This window comes from Callospermophilus lateralis, unplaced genomic scaffold (assembly GCF_048772815.1).
Source record: "Callospermophilus lateralis isolate mCalLat2 unplaced genomic scaffold, mCalLat2.hap1 Scaffold_96, whole genome shotgun sequence".
In the NCBI taxonomy this organism is placed as follows: Eukaryota; Metazoa; Chordata; class Mammalia; order Rodentia; family Sciuridae; genus Callospermophilus; species Callospermophilus lateralis.
Window position 1 is genome coordinate 3,711,901 of NW_027517776.1, and position 15,020 is coordinate 3,726,920.

The 15,020-nt window shown below is 32.2% G+C and overlaps 1 pseudogene; it reads left to right on the forward strand.

The window, feature by feature from the left end:
• Nucleotides 1-15,020, forward strand: part of LOC143641326 (ephrin type-A receptor 6-like) — a 190,139-nt pseudogene that overhangs the window by 157,557 nt on the left and 17,562 nt on the right.

Sequence of the window (15,020 nt, forward strand, 5' to 3'; positions counted from 1 at the left end):
AAATAATGTATTTATGATGCACAGTTAGGATATTTTAAAGATGTAATTGCCTAGAAATAAATTTATAAACATGAAAAAGGCAAAAAATTTTGACAACAGAGACATGAATTCACAACTAATGAATGCAGTTAATTTTTAAATAAAGGTCTAAGAAAGACAATAGGATATACCCTGATATTTTTATTCTGAAACAACAAGTACACAAAAAAATGGGAGTTATCTTTGCATGTGTGTAAAAACTATGTTAAAATGCTATTATCTATAGATCTACTTAATGAAAATGTGGTACTTCTAAAGTTTAGGACACTTTTAATAGGAAAATTATACAATGATCAATATACTTGATTAATAGCTTTATCACATTTCCATTGTATTATAAATATTGTTTTAAGGGGATTCATGTTGTTATTCTTTTCTCCCTAGCATCAAATTATAAATCCTTTGAGAGTCATAATCATATCTCAATATATGATTATATTTTTATCTCCCATAAGCCATAATAAGCTGATTTTAAGTGTTAATAATTTATAAAGTTTGTTGAAGAACTAAATATTCAAAGTCAAGCCTTAAAAATAAATACTTGCTTTATTGACTTGTTTGAAAATAGGCCACCAGTTCAAACCTGTTTGTGTTTATTAATTCAAGGACTTTTGAAAGTCCATCTGCCTTAAATCTAAAGCAATGTTGGTAAATGTGGCTGCTCTAGTAGTTTAAGCACTGCTGGTGTAGACAGACCTAGAATGGTGATCCAAATCATATTTTAAAATTCTGATAACAATATCTTGTATTTAGTACACACTCAGTGAGACTGACTTGTCCATTTATCAGATGTATTTAAACATAAAATAAATAATAATAATAAATAATAATGTAAAATTCTTTTCATCATAAAGTAACAAACATAACTACTCTAAATTCTGTAAGTGTGGTATGAATTACTGAAATTTAATAGAAATAAAACAGTAATTGTTAGAGGGAAAATGGAACAATGAGCACAATTTTGTAATAGGTTTATAGCTTCACCTGTTTACTCCATCAATAATTTGAATTGGTACATTAAACATATTTTTTCAATTAAGAATAATGGGTCATAAATAGGTCAGCTTCAAGGATAGTGACTTGAAAATAAGCAATAGTGACCCAAACACATGCTTCCAATGAATATAGCAAATCTGCAGGCAGGCTTTAAGAAAGATTTTATTGTCTCAGAGACAGTTTGGTGGCTAAAAGATAATTTGGTTCACCTGTTCATTTGGTCTTATAATAGTGACTATATCTACTTATATGTGTGTGTTTGTGTGTATGTGTACATATATCTTGTGCTTCTATGTTTATACACATGTGGGTCTGTGTGTATATATATATATATATATATATATATATATATATATATATATATATATATATATACATGATGTATATGTACACAGAATGGTATTTAAATATAAATGAAAGACAGATTAGGAGCCTACATTTTGCTGGAGAAGGAAATGTAAAATTTCTAATGAAATGAAGTTGAAGGTGATAACAATAAAATCAAACTTAAGATTTCGGACTCATTATTGAAATATAAAGGACATGAATTATGTAGTTCCTGGTATGTATTCTTGATATCAATAGTGCTCTGTATCATAAATTGTGTTACAACCACCAGCCTGTATGTATTATGTTACTATACATATCCCCCTCCAACCACTATACATTTCTTTACAAAATTCCTTAAGAAATCGTCTATATATTGTCTCCATGAGTGAACCATCTATATTTACCATCTTCTTTCACAAAACCATATTACTTGACTTTTTCCTGCACCAAAATAATGCAGGATCATCTATAACACTCACATGGTCAAATTCAAAAGTCTAATTTATCCTTCCTCTTATTTGATTCATGGGTAGCCTTTTTCATACATATTGACTACTTTTACTTTAAAATAGCCCTGTCCCATGGCTTCCCTGACATTATTTTGTTTTTCCTTCTACCTTTTCCATTTCCTTGACTGGTTTCTCCTCCAGGAATAAAAACTTCAACCCTTATATTGTCATATATCCTTCACATGACTTTATTCATTCTCAAGGATTTAAACATGTTACTTGAAAGCTGGATGTATATTTCCAGGCTTGGCTTCTCTGAATTCCTTAACTGAATGTCTTTATCCAGTATATACAAAACTGACCCATCTCAACAGCTTTTTCCTCAGTCTTCATGGTTTCACAAAAGAGAAATTCTATAATCCCCTTCCTTAATAAAAAAATATTTGAGGTATATTGAGATCATTTTACAAAGACTGTACAATCAATCAAGAAAACACATTTCTGTGACATTGCTTTAAAATAAACCCAGAATTAGATTACCTTTAACCCCACTATTGCAATCCATAGTCAAAGTACCATCATCTTTACCCTGTGTTGATGAAATTATTCTCATAAGTGTTTTTTTCTTATTTCATATCTACTTTCCCATCCAGTAGTCCTGTATATGACAGTGCTGCCCAATATGGATGTCAGAGCCAACAGGTTCCCTAAAATGAAGTACCTTTCACCCATGCTTGTACTGTCTGAATTGTGCAGCCAGGGAAATATTACTATCAGCTAATTTATATTTGACTCAGGTTAATGAAGATTTTCTTAAGTTATGTCTTGGAGATTTAATATGTTCCAAGCTTACTCAAATAAATAGCATATATTACTAGTTCTATAAAATAAAAATAGATGAGTTTGACTTTGCTCATGTTCATTTAACTATGTCAACTTATTTTATACTTATTTTCCTAGTCCGTAAACTGACTAAAATATTGCTTACCTTTATGGGTTTTTTTTTAGGAGTTAAGTGAAATGATAAATTTAAAATATTTGGCATAGCACATAAATGTCATTCTAGATTTATAGCTATCATTAAATGATGAAATATGTATGCAATTGTCAATAAAATTAGAAGATTAAACACCACAGAAAAGTGAAAGAGAACAGATATATGACAAATAAAATCATTTTAGTTTTGGTATTTAGAAAATATTATCAGTCTTCAAAGTGTATGTAGAAAAGAGAAAATGTGGCAAATCTATACTAAATTAGCATGTTCTCAGTAAAAAAAATCTTCAGGTTTTCTCCCTTTTTAAAAGAAGAGACTGTATTTTTAGAGCAGTTATATATTCACAGAAGTCTGGAGCAGAAGGTGCAGTATCCATAAACCCTTAACCTCACACTTGCATAGCTTTCCCCAGGGCTTCAAAATTCCCCACCAGTGTGGCACATTTGTAGTGATCAATGTATCTGTATTGACATATCATTATCACTCACAATCCATAGTTCATGTAGAGTTCACTACATTAAATGGATTTGGATCATTATGTCTTCTAAATAATGAAATTCTGTTTAGGGGAATAGTCTTAAAACCTTCAATGACTTGTCAGTATCCCAAGTTATGGTGACTAGCAGATATTAAAGGTTCATGGAAACCTGTTATTTGCTTATTTTTTTATGTCCCTTATTTCCCCATTGGCTTTATGTTTCAACCACAACAACTATTGTTACATCCTGTGTGATAATTTCTCATGTGCTTATTTATACCTAGTACTGATTCTCTTAGTTTCTAGTTCTTACTTTGCTCAAAACTATTCCTGCCTTAGTTCGAATACTGATTCTATGCCCTAATCTATAAAGCCTATGACTGCTTAGGCAGAGATAATCACTGATGTTCCCATGGTACCCTGTGTGCAACGCTAGGGTAACCTTTGTTGCCCTTGCTGTTCTGAGGCGCACTGAGTTGTGGCTGACTCCTTCATGAGGTTGTAGCTCTGTGAAATCAAAGACTGTGTCGTTTTCTCAGTTGTGATATATTAGTTCATGGAAAAATGACTGTGGTAATTGGAATTTCAAAAGTAAAACAACTGAACAATGGAAGTTGAAGAGAAACAAATCATCATTATTCATGAATAGTAATCTAAGATTTCCTTACTCTTTAATCACTAATTATTTCTCAACTCTTTAACCTTATGATCTGTAAAGTCATTTTTTATTATTACTGTTTTAGTTTATATGTCCAAGTTCAACTTTATCTACTTTTTATTACTTTACAAGTAGTCTGTATTGCTGCCTAGACATTGTAACTGTCATTCTCCATGTTGACAATTGTCTACTGATGTCTAATATGTCTAATTACTTCTTCATTATTAAACACTGAAATGATTTCTGTTAGAATTAGTGATTTAAGAGAGGAGGTACTGGCTAGATATAATTTTCTTATAATTTAGCCCAGCTTTATTTTTCATTCTTTTACTGTTCTTGTTTATGAAGTCTATTTTAGTGAGAATGTTTTGGTTTTCTTTTTACTTAATGAAGAACTGATATTCAATGTTGGCAGTATTGTTATGATTGTGGAAAAAAAAGTTCGTTACTTATTCCTTAATTAATTCACTGTTTCAAATTTCTCTCTTTTTTTAAAGATCAAATTCTTTTACCTTTATTTTGTTTATTATGTTTATGTGGTGCTGAGGATCCAACCTAGTGCCTCACACATCCAAGGCAAGTGCTCTAACACTGAGCTACAACCCCAGTCCCTCAAATCTCTTTTATCAGAATAAATAATTAAGAAATTCTCTGGCAGAAGGCTAGTCCCCCTCTCCCTGCCCCAGCATGGTCAATATTGCTCTTATATGCTCTTATAACTAAATGACACAAGTCCAGTAACTTCTATTTGTCTACCCAGCACTTTTTTTTTTTTTTGGTGTGCTGCGGGGTTGATCACAGAGGCACTTAACTGCTGAGCACCATCCCTAGTCCTGTTTGTTTATTTTTTTGATACAGAGTTTCTCTTAGCTGCTAAGTTGCTAGGGTTGGCTTTTAACTTGTGATCTTCCTGCTCAGCTTCCTGAGCCAGTAGGATTACAGACATGCACCACTGTGCCTGACTACCCAGAATTACTTTTTAATCTCTCATTTGATTCAGTTCCCCTTTCCTGCATACCTTATCTCATACTTGGGACACAAAGAAATTAAAATACACCTTTGAAGTTTCATTATCTTTTATTCTAATGAGGATGAATTTTTGGTAAATGTATAGTATTTACAAAATGCTTCTAATTAACTACTCTGTTACTAATGCCTGTTGGTAAAAATGCACATACTTTTTTGCTGAAGAGGATTTAGGTATTTGAGAGACAATCCCTGATGTTAAGATGTTTATGATAAAATATCACTTGGGGTGGTGATGAAACTAGCTCTGTCTTTAGGAAGGAAGGTAGAAAGGAGACAAAGAGGACTGATAAAGTCAAAGAGGGTTGAGATGGTTTTTCAGCAGTCTAGAAAAATGCAATGTACTTGAAACAGAGAGAGAAAAAGAGAAACTATATAGCCAGAGTTCTTGGAAAATGTAATCCTTTATTATCATCAAGACTGGCAATTTTTCCTCTTGTTTTATTGTGTACCAGGAAGAGACTGTCATCATTAAGTATATCCCTCTGCACTCTCCAACCAAGAGGGTGATACTTCTGAATGGTCTGATAAGCACCACTCAGTGCAGTGCTTGACAAAGACCATGTAGATTTTCTAAATTTATTTATTATCCAATGTCATAGGAAATATTTGAATACAGGACATTTTATTCCATAGCCTGTTTTTCCACTGTACTATATGCTGATAGGTTTCCCATGCTGCTTGGTATACTAATCAACTGTCCTTTTTCTTTTTTAATTTTAAGTGAGATTACATTTGGAAATACAGCTTAGCTTCTATGTCATAGAAAAATGAAGATGGTAAGATTAATATATCCAATGATTAAATTACTGTCAAATGAAAAGTTGTATTTGGAGATTCATTTAGTATTTATGGTATTGAAAATTCCAAGTCATTTATCTGAATTACATTAACTTCTAATTTAAAAAGTCATCATCCATGTTTTAATCTCTTTTTTCTTCCAGTGAGTTAGGCTTTTACAATTGCTTTAAAAGTTATGTAGAGGGCCAGGGATGTAAAACTCTGGTAGAACAGTGCCTTGGGTGTGCAAGACCCTAGATTCAACCCCCAGTACCACCAAAAAATAAAAACATAATCAAATACTAATGAGATGGATAATACATGCTAGCATACTCAATAATATCAAAATCAGTGGAGTCAAATGTTTAGATTTCCACCTTCTGCCTCCATTTTTTGAAGGAAAAAGTTGGCATTTATTTTTCTTGGCCATTTTAGAAATAAAAAATAGAGTGATTATACATATTTTTATGCCATTAAATCTTAATATCTACCTTTCCAGATCTCTTTTTCTTAATAAAATGTACCCAATATACACATTTTTTTCTGCAGATGTCTTTTATCTCACCTGACAATATATCACAGACTACTTTCTATATCAGAATGTGCTAATTTATCTCACACTTGACAGTTCCTCTTTTTCTCTTGTACACCATATCCAAACCATTAACAAATCATGTCAGGATGACCTTAAAATCTCTCTGGAATCATTACTCTTGCTGCAGCTCTCCTAATTCAGACTCTGTCTCCCTCCACCTGCACCATTTTAATAGCATCTTAACTGGTGTCCCTTCCTCACTTCCTTCCTTCAGCCAATTATCTAGATAGCAACCAGAGTGACCCTTACTTAAAATGTAAGCCAGATCTTGTCATTCTTCATGACAAAACCCTATAGTGGTTTGAAATCTTACTGTAAGTGAAAGCCACAATCCTCCTGACAGCACGCCAGAGTCTTTGTGATCTTACTCCCCAAGGCTCTCTGAACTCATTTCTTACCACGCCCAGCCTTGCAAGCTGATCTCTAGTGCACTGGCCCCTTGCTGTTTCTCAAATAAACTGTGTTTGCTCTTCACTTGTGCCCTTTGATCTTACCTTTTCCTCTTCCTTTTGAGTTCTTTGAGATCTCTTGTTAGCTTGCACTGGAGTCAGGTTTCAAATATCACCACATCAGAGAAGTGCTTCCCATTACCTCATATAAAAGAACACCTCCATCATTCACTCACCCCTATCTTACCTCACTTTATTTTTCTCTCTAGCACTTTACTACTGGTAATTTTTTTTTAATTTCTTTCTAAACAGACTATCTACACTGGCTGAGGCTGTGGCTCAGTGGTAATGCACTTACCTGGCATGTGTGAGGCACTGGGTTTGATTCTCAGCACCACATATAAATAAAAAAAGGTCTATCAACAAATATATTTGTGTGTGTGTGTGCCTATATATATATATATATATATATATATATATATATATATATATTTATTTAAACTATCTACAAATAAATTTTCATGGAAGCAGAGAATTTGTCTTAGATTTTAACTGATGTGTACCCAACATAAAAATCGATAAAAGCAGGTTTTTATTAAATACTTTTTGAATGTGTTATTAAATGTTTTGAAGGATTAGTGAGCTATATTTACATTGATAGTATTGTCATAAATGTAGGAAAACTGTAATTTATCTATTTACCTATTCTATATATTCCATTTGTCCTAATTTTTCACAAGAAGAAATACTGAGTGTACATTATTGTGGTTTATTTCATAGAATATATTTTTAATAATGTAAATACTATATCAAAGAATATCAAAATTATAAATCTGGTGAGTGCTGACAGGGTTCCCTCCAAAAAAAGTGGACCATATGTGTCTTTACAGTTAGAGTTTTTATATCCTTGTGCTTTTTATATTGCTTACATTTATTCATAATTCTATGTATTTTAATATCAATATTATATATGAATATTATTGATATTTATTCATAATATTTATGGTTTTTTATTGCCTATGCAGGGAATATTTATTGTATTTGGTAAAGTGTATTTTCAAAGAAAGCAGAAGGAAAACAATTTTTGATACATGAAGAGTTTTCACAAAAATTGTGCAAGTTATGTTTGTTTATATTCAGTTGTACCAATACTCCTAGTGTTTTCTTAATTCATTTTTGGAAAATTTCAAATTTAATTGTGAAAAGGAAAATGTGATTTTTAAAACAATCATTGTGCTTTTACATGCAGAGAAGCAGGCAGAACTTTGAAAGTAGGGGTCTGTACAATTTTTATTGAAAAAATATTTTCACTTCACAGATGGAATTCAATGATTTAAAAATATATAATGAACAAAAACTCAGTTTTTTATCCATTTCAGTAAGTCCAGTATTTCCCACCTTTTTATACATTATGCTAATTACTTTTCAGATGAATGCATTTAATTAAAAAACAGTTGTCAGGGCTGGAGCTATAGTTCAGTGGCAGAGCACTTGCCTAGCATGTGTGAGGCACTGGGTTTGATCCTTATCACCACATAAAAATAATAAATAAAAACGAAGGCATTCAGTCCATCAACAATTACAAAAATTAAAAAAAAAAATAAGTTGTCAGTTGAAAAGCAATCCTCACAAGTAGGAGCAGTACAAACTGTGGTTTGTGTGATATGAAAAATGCTTTGAAGAAATCAGTAGAGGAATCATTTGCTGGTAGCTCTAGGGAATAAAAATGTTAAAAACATATCCTTTTTCATAGTTATGTGAATCATATTTCAGTGGGAATGGAGTAAACATGCCCTCTTCATTCCTGAGCAAATATATCAGCAGGTCAGTGTCAGAGGTTGTTAAACTGAAAAGTGTTCTACAGCGTAAAAAGAACATGAAAAGAAAATTTAAAACATTATTCAGTAAGTATGAATCTCTACACAAGTATCTTCTAAACTTTCTTAAGTAACAATCCATGTACATAGAGAAGCAGCTAAGAGATTGGTAATTAGCAGAAAATCCTCCTTTTCACATTCTCCCCCTTTTTAGAAGCTTATTAAGAAATTGCTCTAGTAAAGGGCACACAGGTGATAATAAATACTTCTAATGAATGAATTAGAAAGTATAACTGTGCCCAGACAGCTACGGCCCATCGATCTACTAAACAATGGTGAACAGATTGATTCGAAATGAAAACAAATAATGCACTTACCTCAGAGCTCACTACCATCAGATTTTCCAGGTTCTTTAATGAAAACCAATAGACTCACATGGAATTTTCCTTGTTTCTAATAACAAGGAAATAGTTACATTTGAATGAAACTAAAATATATATGTAAACAGCAAGTTACGGAGTTTAGAATTAAATTAGAAGACACATTTTATATGCATTGATATGGTAGAAGAATTGTCCTTTTTATCAGAAAGGTATTAAAATAAAATTTAATTAAAAGTGAAAAAAAATTGTCCAGATATACAAACCACAACACAGGAGTGGGAAATTAAAGGTACAGAATATCTGAACCACAGTAATAAGAAAAATATAATTTTGATGAAATAAATAACTTTTGGAGTTAGCAAAATTATGCTGAACAGGGCAGGAATAATATGCCGAGTATTTGGAAACAAAAATAAGTGAATGTTAATAAGGAGTCATTGAAGGGAATTTGAATAACAGTAATGCAGTGACAATGGTGGATCAGAACACAAGATCCAAAAGGGAGGGAATCTAAGAGGTTGAGTAATAAATAAAGGAAAAAATATCATTGAATATGCTAGATAGCTAAAGACATTAACATATTGGACACTGACGCTTTCAATTTTGAATATTAAAAACAAATGAAGATACAAAATTGAGTCTTTGATATTTGGAAATACTTTCATATATGCAGAAGTGTGCTTACTATCAATGAAACTCTTCTGTTTCACTATATTGTCTATAATCGGAATATATCAGAACCTAGGAGAATCTTATGAGTGAACAGTATAATTTGCGTTATTAAATTTCAGTCATCTGGTAATGCCTGTCATCATAATGCTGACTGGTGGCTTGAAAATAATGGAATCCCTGGGAGTCAATAACCAAGTCACATTATAGTTCTTTTAAGTTAAAAAAAAAGGCACCTGGAAAAAGTTTACTTTTGTGAATTTTTATTTAACCTAAGTAGAGAGAATTTTTCTAATAATGACACGCATACATGACATCTTCCCCCCAAACTGAACTATTGGACCTCAAGACAGAGAGAAAATGTAGTAAAGTCATGCCTCACAGCAACTATTTCAAGAGAGAACCTGAAGTCTTGGGAGTGAGAGTTAGGAGGTTTGCACTCTTTCAAGATAATGTGATTCAATTGCTCCTAGAATTTGGGATTCTCCATGCACTACTGTCATGGTCCCTTTTAGATTTTAATTTTCAGTTTATTTGCAAGTTTTCAGCATTTGGAATATAAGACTCAATGTCCTTAAGACTCAGTCTTCTTAAATGTAAATTGTGGATAACACTAGTACCTTCTTTATTAGATTTTTGTGAGGATTATGGGTAACATTTCTTACAAAGTCTTTGTATTTATTCAATAAATACTATTAATAACATTGATCAATAATATTACTAATATTGATGGTGACATATTTATTGAATGATTTCAGTTGTCTTGTACTGGATATTTATATGGCATTATTACTGTTTGTAGGAGAGAGGTATGGGTGTTAGTGAACCATGACTATGAAGTGCTTGTTATTTCTATTGATAAAATTTACAGTCTTCATTATTGATGAGATCCTAATAATTGTATTATTGAAAGTCATTCTTGTTTTATTATGATTATTAAGTTGATTATGAGAAGAGATTTAGGGAGACTGATTGGATGGAGATTGCAATGGTGCCAGCAAGAGATGGTGATGGCTTCATTTAAATTATTAGCAAAACAGATGGAGAAAATTGAATGTATGATGTCTGTGTTTAGCTCTTGAATAAATGCCACATTTGAAGAGGGGACAATAAATGAAGTATTATTCTTAGACTTTGGCCTTGGCTTTATGGCAGATTGTGGTTGTGTTTACTAAAATGGATACGACTGGCTGGGTGGGGGGATGTGAGTAGATAGAATCAAGAGATCTGTTGCACCCATTATTCATGATACATATTAGGCAGATATCTAAGTATGTCAAAAAGGCTGCTGTATACATAAATTTGGAATTAAGTGAAGAGTGAGGTGTCTAGGTATAAATCAGATAGTGAGAAATCATATACCAAGAGAATGAAGAAGTAAAACAAGAAGTGGGAAGAATTTATAGTTTTAGTTATTCCCACTCATCTGTTTCTTCATCAGCTAAATTTCCACATTATTCACATTGTCTTTATAATTATGCTATATAATAAACTTTCAGATTTACTTTCAAATAGTTATTAGCAATCCCATTTATATCTCACCTCCCATCTCCTGTTTCTCAATTCATATTTTAAAAGGGAATATCTGATTGGCTTATATATTAACCTAATGGTTCCTGACTATTACCTTACCAGCATACTTTCCTTCATTAACATGGATGAATATCCTTTATTTTAGGAACCAATATTTTCAATATAAAATGCATATTAGCTATTATGCTATGTCGCATGTTATTAAATTATTAGAATAAACTCTTGATTATAAGTATTATATATAATATATTTTGAGTTTATTAACAGTTGAGAACCAAAATGAATCTCCCAGATCACACAGTTTTTATTCATATACCAGGTCCATAATTTACAATCGTATGTGACTCTAAAGTGCAAATTTAAGAAAAAAAAATAGGGATTTAAGCTCTGAGTTGCGTAGCTGTATTTATATCCATGTGTATTAACTCCATGTACTGTAAGGGAGACAAAAGTCAAGAAATAAACAATGGAAACCTGGACTGTGTCATAAGAGTTGGCTTCTGGAATATACTTTTCCCTGAGACAGTCTCCTTCTTTTCCAGAAATATTACAGAAATAAGACAATTATTTTTTTCTCCCTAAGATTGTTCAGCTTTCAACTACACCATCTTAAATAATACAGACATAAGGTCCAAGAGGGAAAAGAGTGAACATTATGCAACATTGAATTCAAAAAGATAACTAATAAAGATAAAATTAATGTCATATGAGAGTCACAGTATAAAGTATACAATTAATAGGTTTTTGTATATTCACAGAGCTGGGCATTCATCAACAAAGAGTTTAAAAGTGTTTTCAGCATCCTAGAGAGAAATTCTGTGCTCATGAGGAGTGCCTGCTCAACCCCCACTTCCACCCTCAGGCAAAAAATTAACTGTTTTTGTTTTCTGTTTCTATGGATTTATCTCTTCTTTACATTTTATATAAATGGAAACATATAATAAATGCAGTCTTTTGTGTCTGGCTTCTTCCAATTAGCATAAGATTTTCAAGGTATATCCATGTTGCTATATTTCTTTTTTTTTTTTTTTTGCATTATCCAGCTGTAAGATATTTTTACTTCTTTTTTTTAAAGCAACATGATTTCACTTAAAAAAAGTTTCTTTACCATTATAACATTATTTCATATGGAAAAAGTGCAATTTTTCAGAAAAAAATTTTATTCAGAAAAAAAATGTATTTGTGTTGAATATGCCATACAGACTTAGTTTTCCTGTCGTTCCCTAAACAATATAGTATAATAACTATTTTGTTGTATTTATATTGTATTAGGTATTATCCGTAATGTAAAGATGATTTCAAGTGTACAGGAGGATGTGCAGAGGTTATATGCAAATACCTCTCCATTGTGTTGAAGAATCTTAGGCATCCACAGATTTTGGTATCCACAGGGGGTCCTATAACCAATTCTCTACATAGACCAGGAGATAATTGTATTTGTTATTATTACAGGAGAGAAGTGAACCATACAGAATGGTATGTATATTCTAATCTAAGTAGCAGTTGTGTTTCTTATTGTAAATCAGTACATCTTTAGTTATGGGACACTCAAAATCAGAGCCAAACTAGAGTAAAAAAAGAACTAGAAACATCACAACAATATAAAAGCAACCCGTTTGGTCAATTCCAAAAGAAATGGACAAGAAAAGGTGAATTTTGGAAAAATAAAATAGGATAAAACTGCTATATTTCTTTTTATTAGGAATAATTTGGCAGTCCTTCCAATTGACAAATACTCTTCAATTGTGTAAATATACCACATTTTATTTATCTATTCATCAGTTGATGAATATTTGGGTCTGAACATTTGGCTAGTATGAAGAATGCTGCTATAAATATTCATGTATAAGTTCTTATATGGAAATGTTTTAAATTCTCTTGTATAGATACCTAGCAGTGGAGTTAAGGGGTCACATGGTAACATTATATTTAACATTTTTAAAGAACTGACAGATCATTTTCTATAGTGATTGTGGCTCTTTACATCCCCAATAGTAATGTTTGAGGGTTCCCATTACTCCATGTTTTCATGAATACATATTATTGTCTGTTATTTTGTTTATAGGCATCCCAGTTTGTTTGGAGTAGTTTTATACTTTAGTTTTGGTTTGGGCTTCTCTAATGGAAAATGATTCTGATAGCTTTTTATATGCTTATTAGCCATTTGTCTATTTTCTTTGGAGAAATGTCTATTCAAATACTTGGCCCATTTTTAATTTATTTACTTTTTGTTTTTTAGTTGACAGGACACTTACATATTTTAATTTCTAGTTTATTCTCAAACTTTAATTTACAAATAGTACCCCAATGCTTTGGGTTGTTACTTTCTGTAGGGTATCATTTAATGCACAAAAGTTTTTAATTTTGAAGTACAGTTAATCTGTTCTTTTTAAGTTCTTTTTGGTTTTATAACTAAGAAACCATTGAATAATCTAAAGTAAGATTCACTTCTGTGTTTTCAGATATTTATAGTTTTGGCTTTTACACATAGGTCTGTAAACCACTTTGCATTAATTTTTGTGTATGACATAAGAAAGAGGTCTTGACTTCATATTTTGCATGTAGATGTGCAGTTGTCCCATGTAGTATGTTTTTCAGTAATAAATATGTTGCTCAGGAAATCGAAAGGGAAACCAAAAATCCACACAAACAAAACTCATATTTGATTGGAAATATTAGGGAAGTTTTTATTTTATATATAGTTTCCTTAACTGTGAATAACTTTGAACATGTAGAGAGAAATATTAGGGTAAGAGAATTATAGGAATAGGTAAAAAGAGAAAGTAACAAAAAATGTTATAGTGATGATTTCATTTTTCCCTGTTACATGCTTTGCAGAGAACCTGGAACCTGATACTGACAAAATGACACAAAGACAATCATATCTTTGGGGTGTCTCAGTTATGCCATTCAGGGCATGTGAGCTAGTATAATTGTTACCCAATCCCCTAGGGTCTTTTGGTGAAGGACTACTTTGAGGTGTGTGTTATGGTAATGGGCTTGGGGTATGAGAACTGGTGCACTGCAGAAAGTAGTCTAGAATAGTGATTTTTTTCATTGTCAGAGCTGACAGCCTGTGATGGCATGTAGTCTTGAAATTCTTTGGTTTTGTAGGTCCTGCAGTACCCTCTCTGGCTTCCCATCTGATTAATTCCTGAGAATAATCTATTAGCTAATGCCACATATCCCTAAGTTTGCCACTGAAACTTGGCCACCTATTTTGGCACTTAGAATAATTTCACTCATCTTTCCTCTTCTGGTTAAGTCTTGCCTTCTGGCCTCTGATATTCCAAAATCCTAGCATTACTATTGACACTGGGGAACTACTTTCATAAGCAAACGCTCCCTACAACCTTCAAATCTGGTCTGTAAAGAACAACCAAGACTGTTTTTCAAGATGAAGGTGTTTTCCTTTGCACTTTTCTCCCCCAATATCCTATTTCCTTCTTTTCCTTCCTTCCCTTCCTCCCTTTCTTCCTTCTCTGGCTTACCTGTTTTATGAAAGGGTTAGGCACAGGAACATAGTCAGCTGGCACTTCCCTAGTGTTATGTAATAAACCCACTCTTGTGCACTCTGTTGTTGGACTCTTTTGAACCCTTTATCTAAACTTTGAACAAATATTATCCTTTTGATTCTAGGTCATCATTCCTCCTCCCACATGCTTTGAAGAAGTATCCTAATAAAATAGTATATCATACCAACTCCACCTCCAGCTTCCATTAACCCAGAGTCCTCAGTGAATAGTAACATATCATTCAACTCACTGTGATATGCCTTTCTTTCCTCTATTGCCCAACAGTCTCAAGATCCATTAAAATCCATGGTTTTGCAGTTCTTGCCTGAATACATTGTCTTGGTCCTTTGGTCCTTCAGATGAATA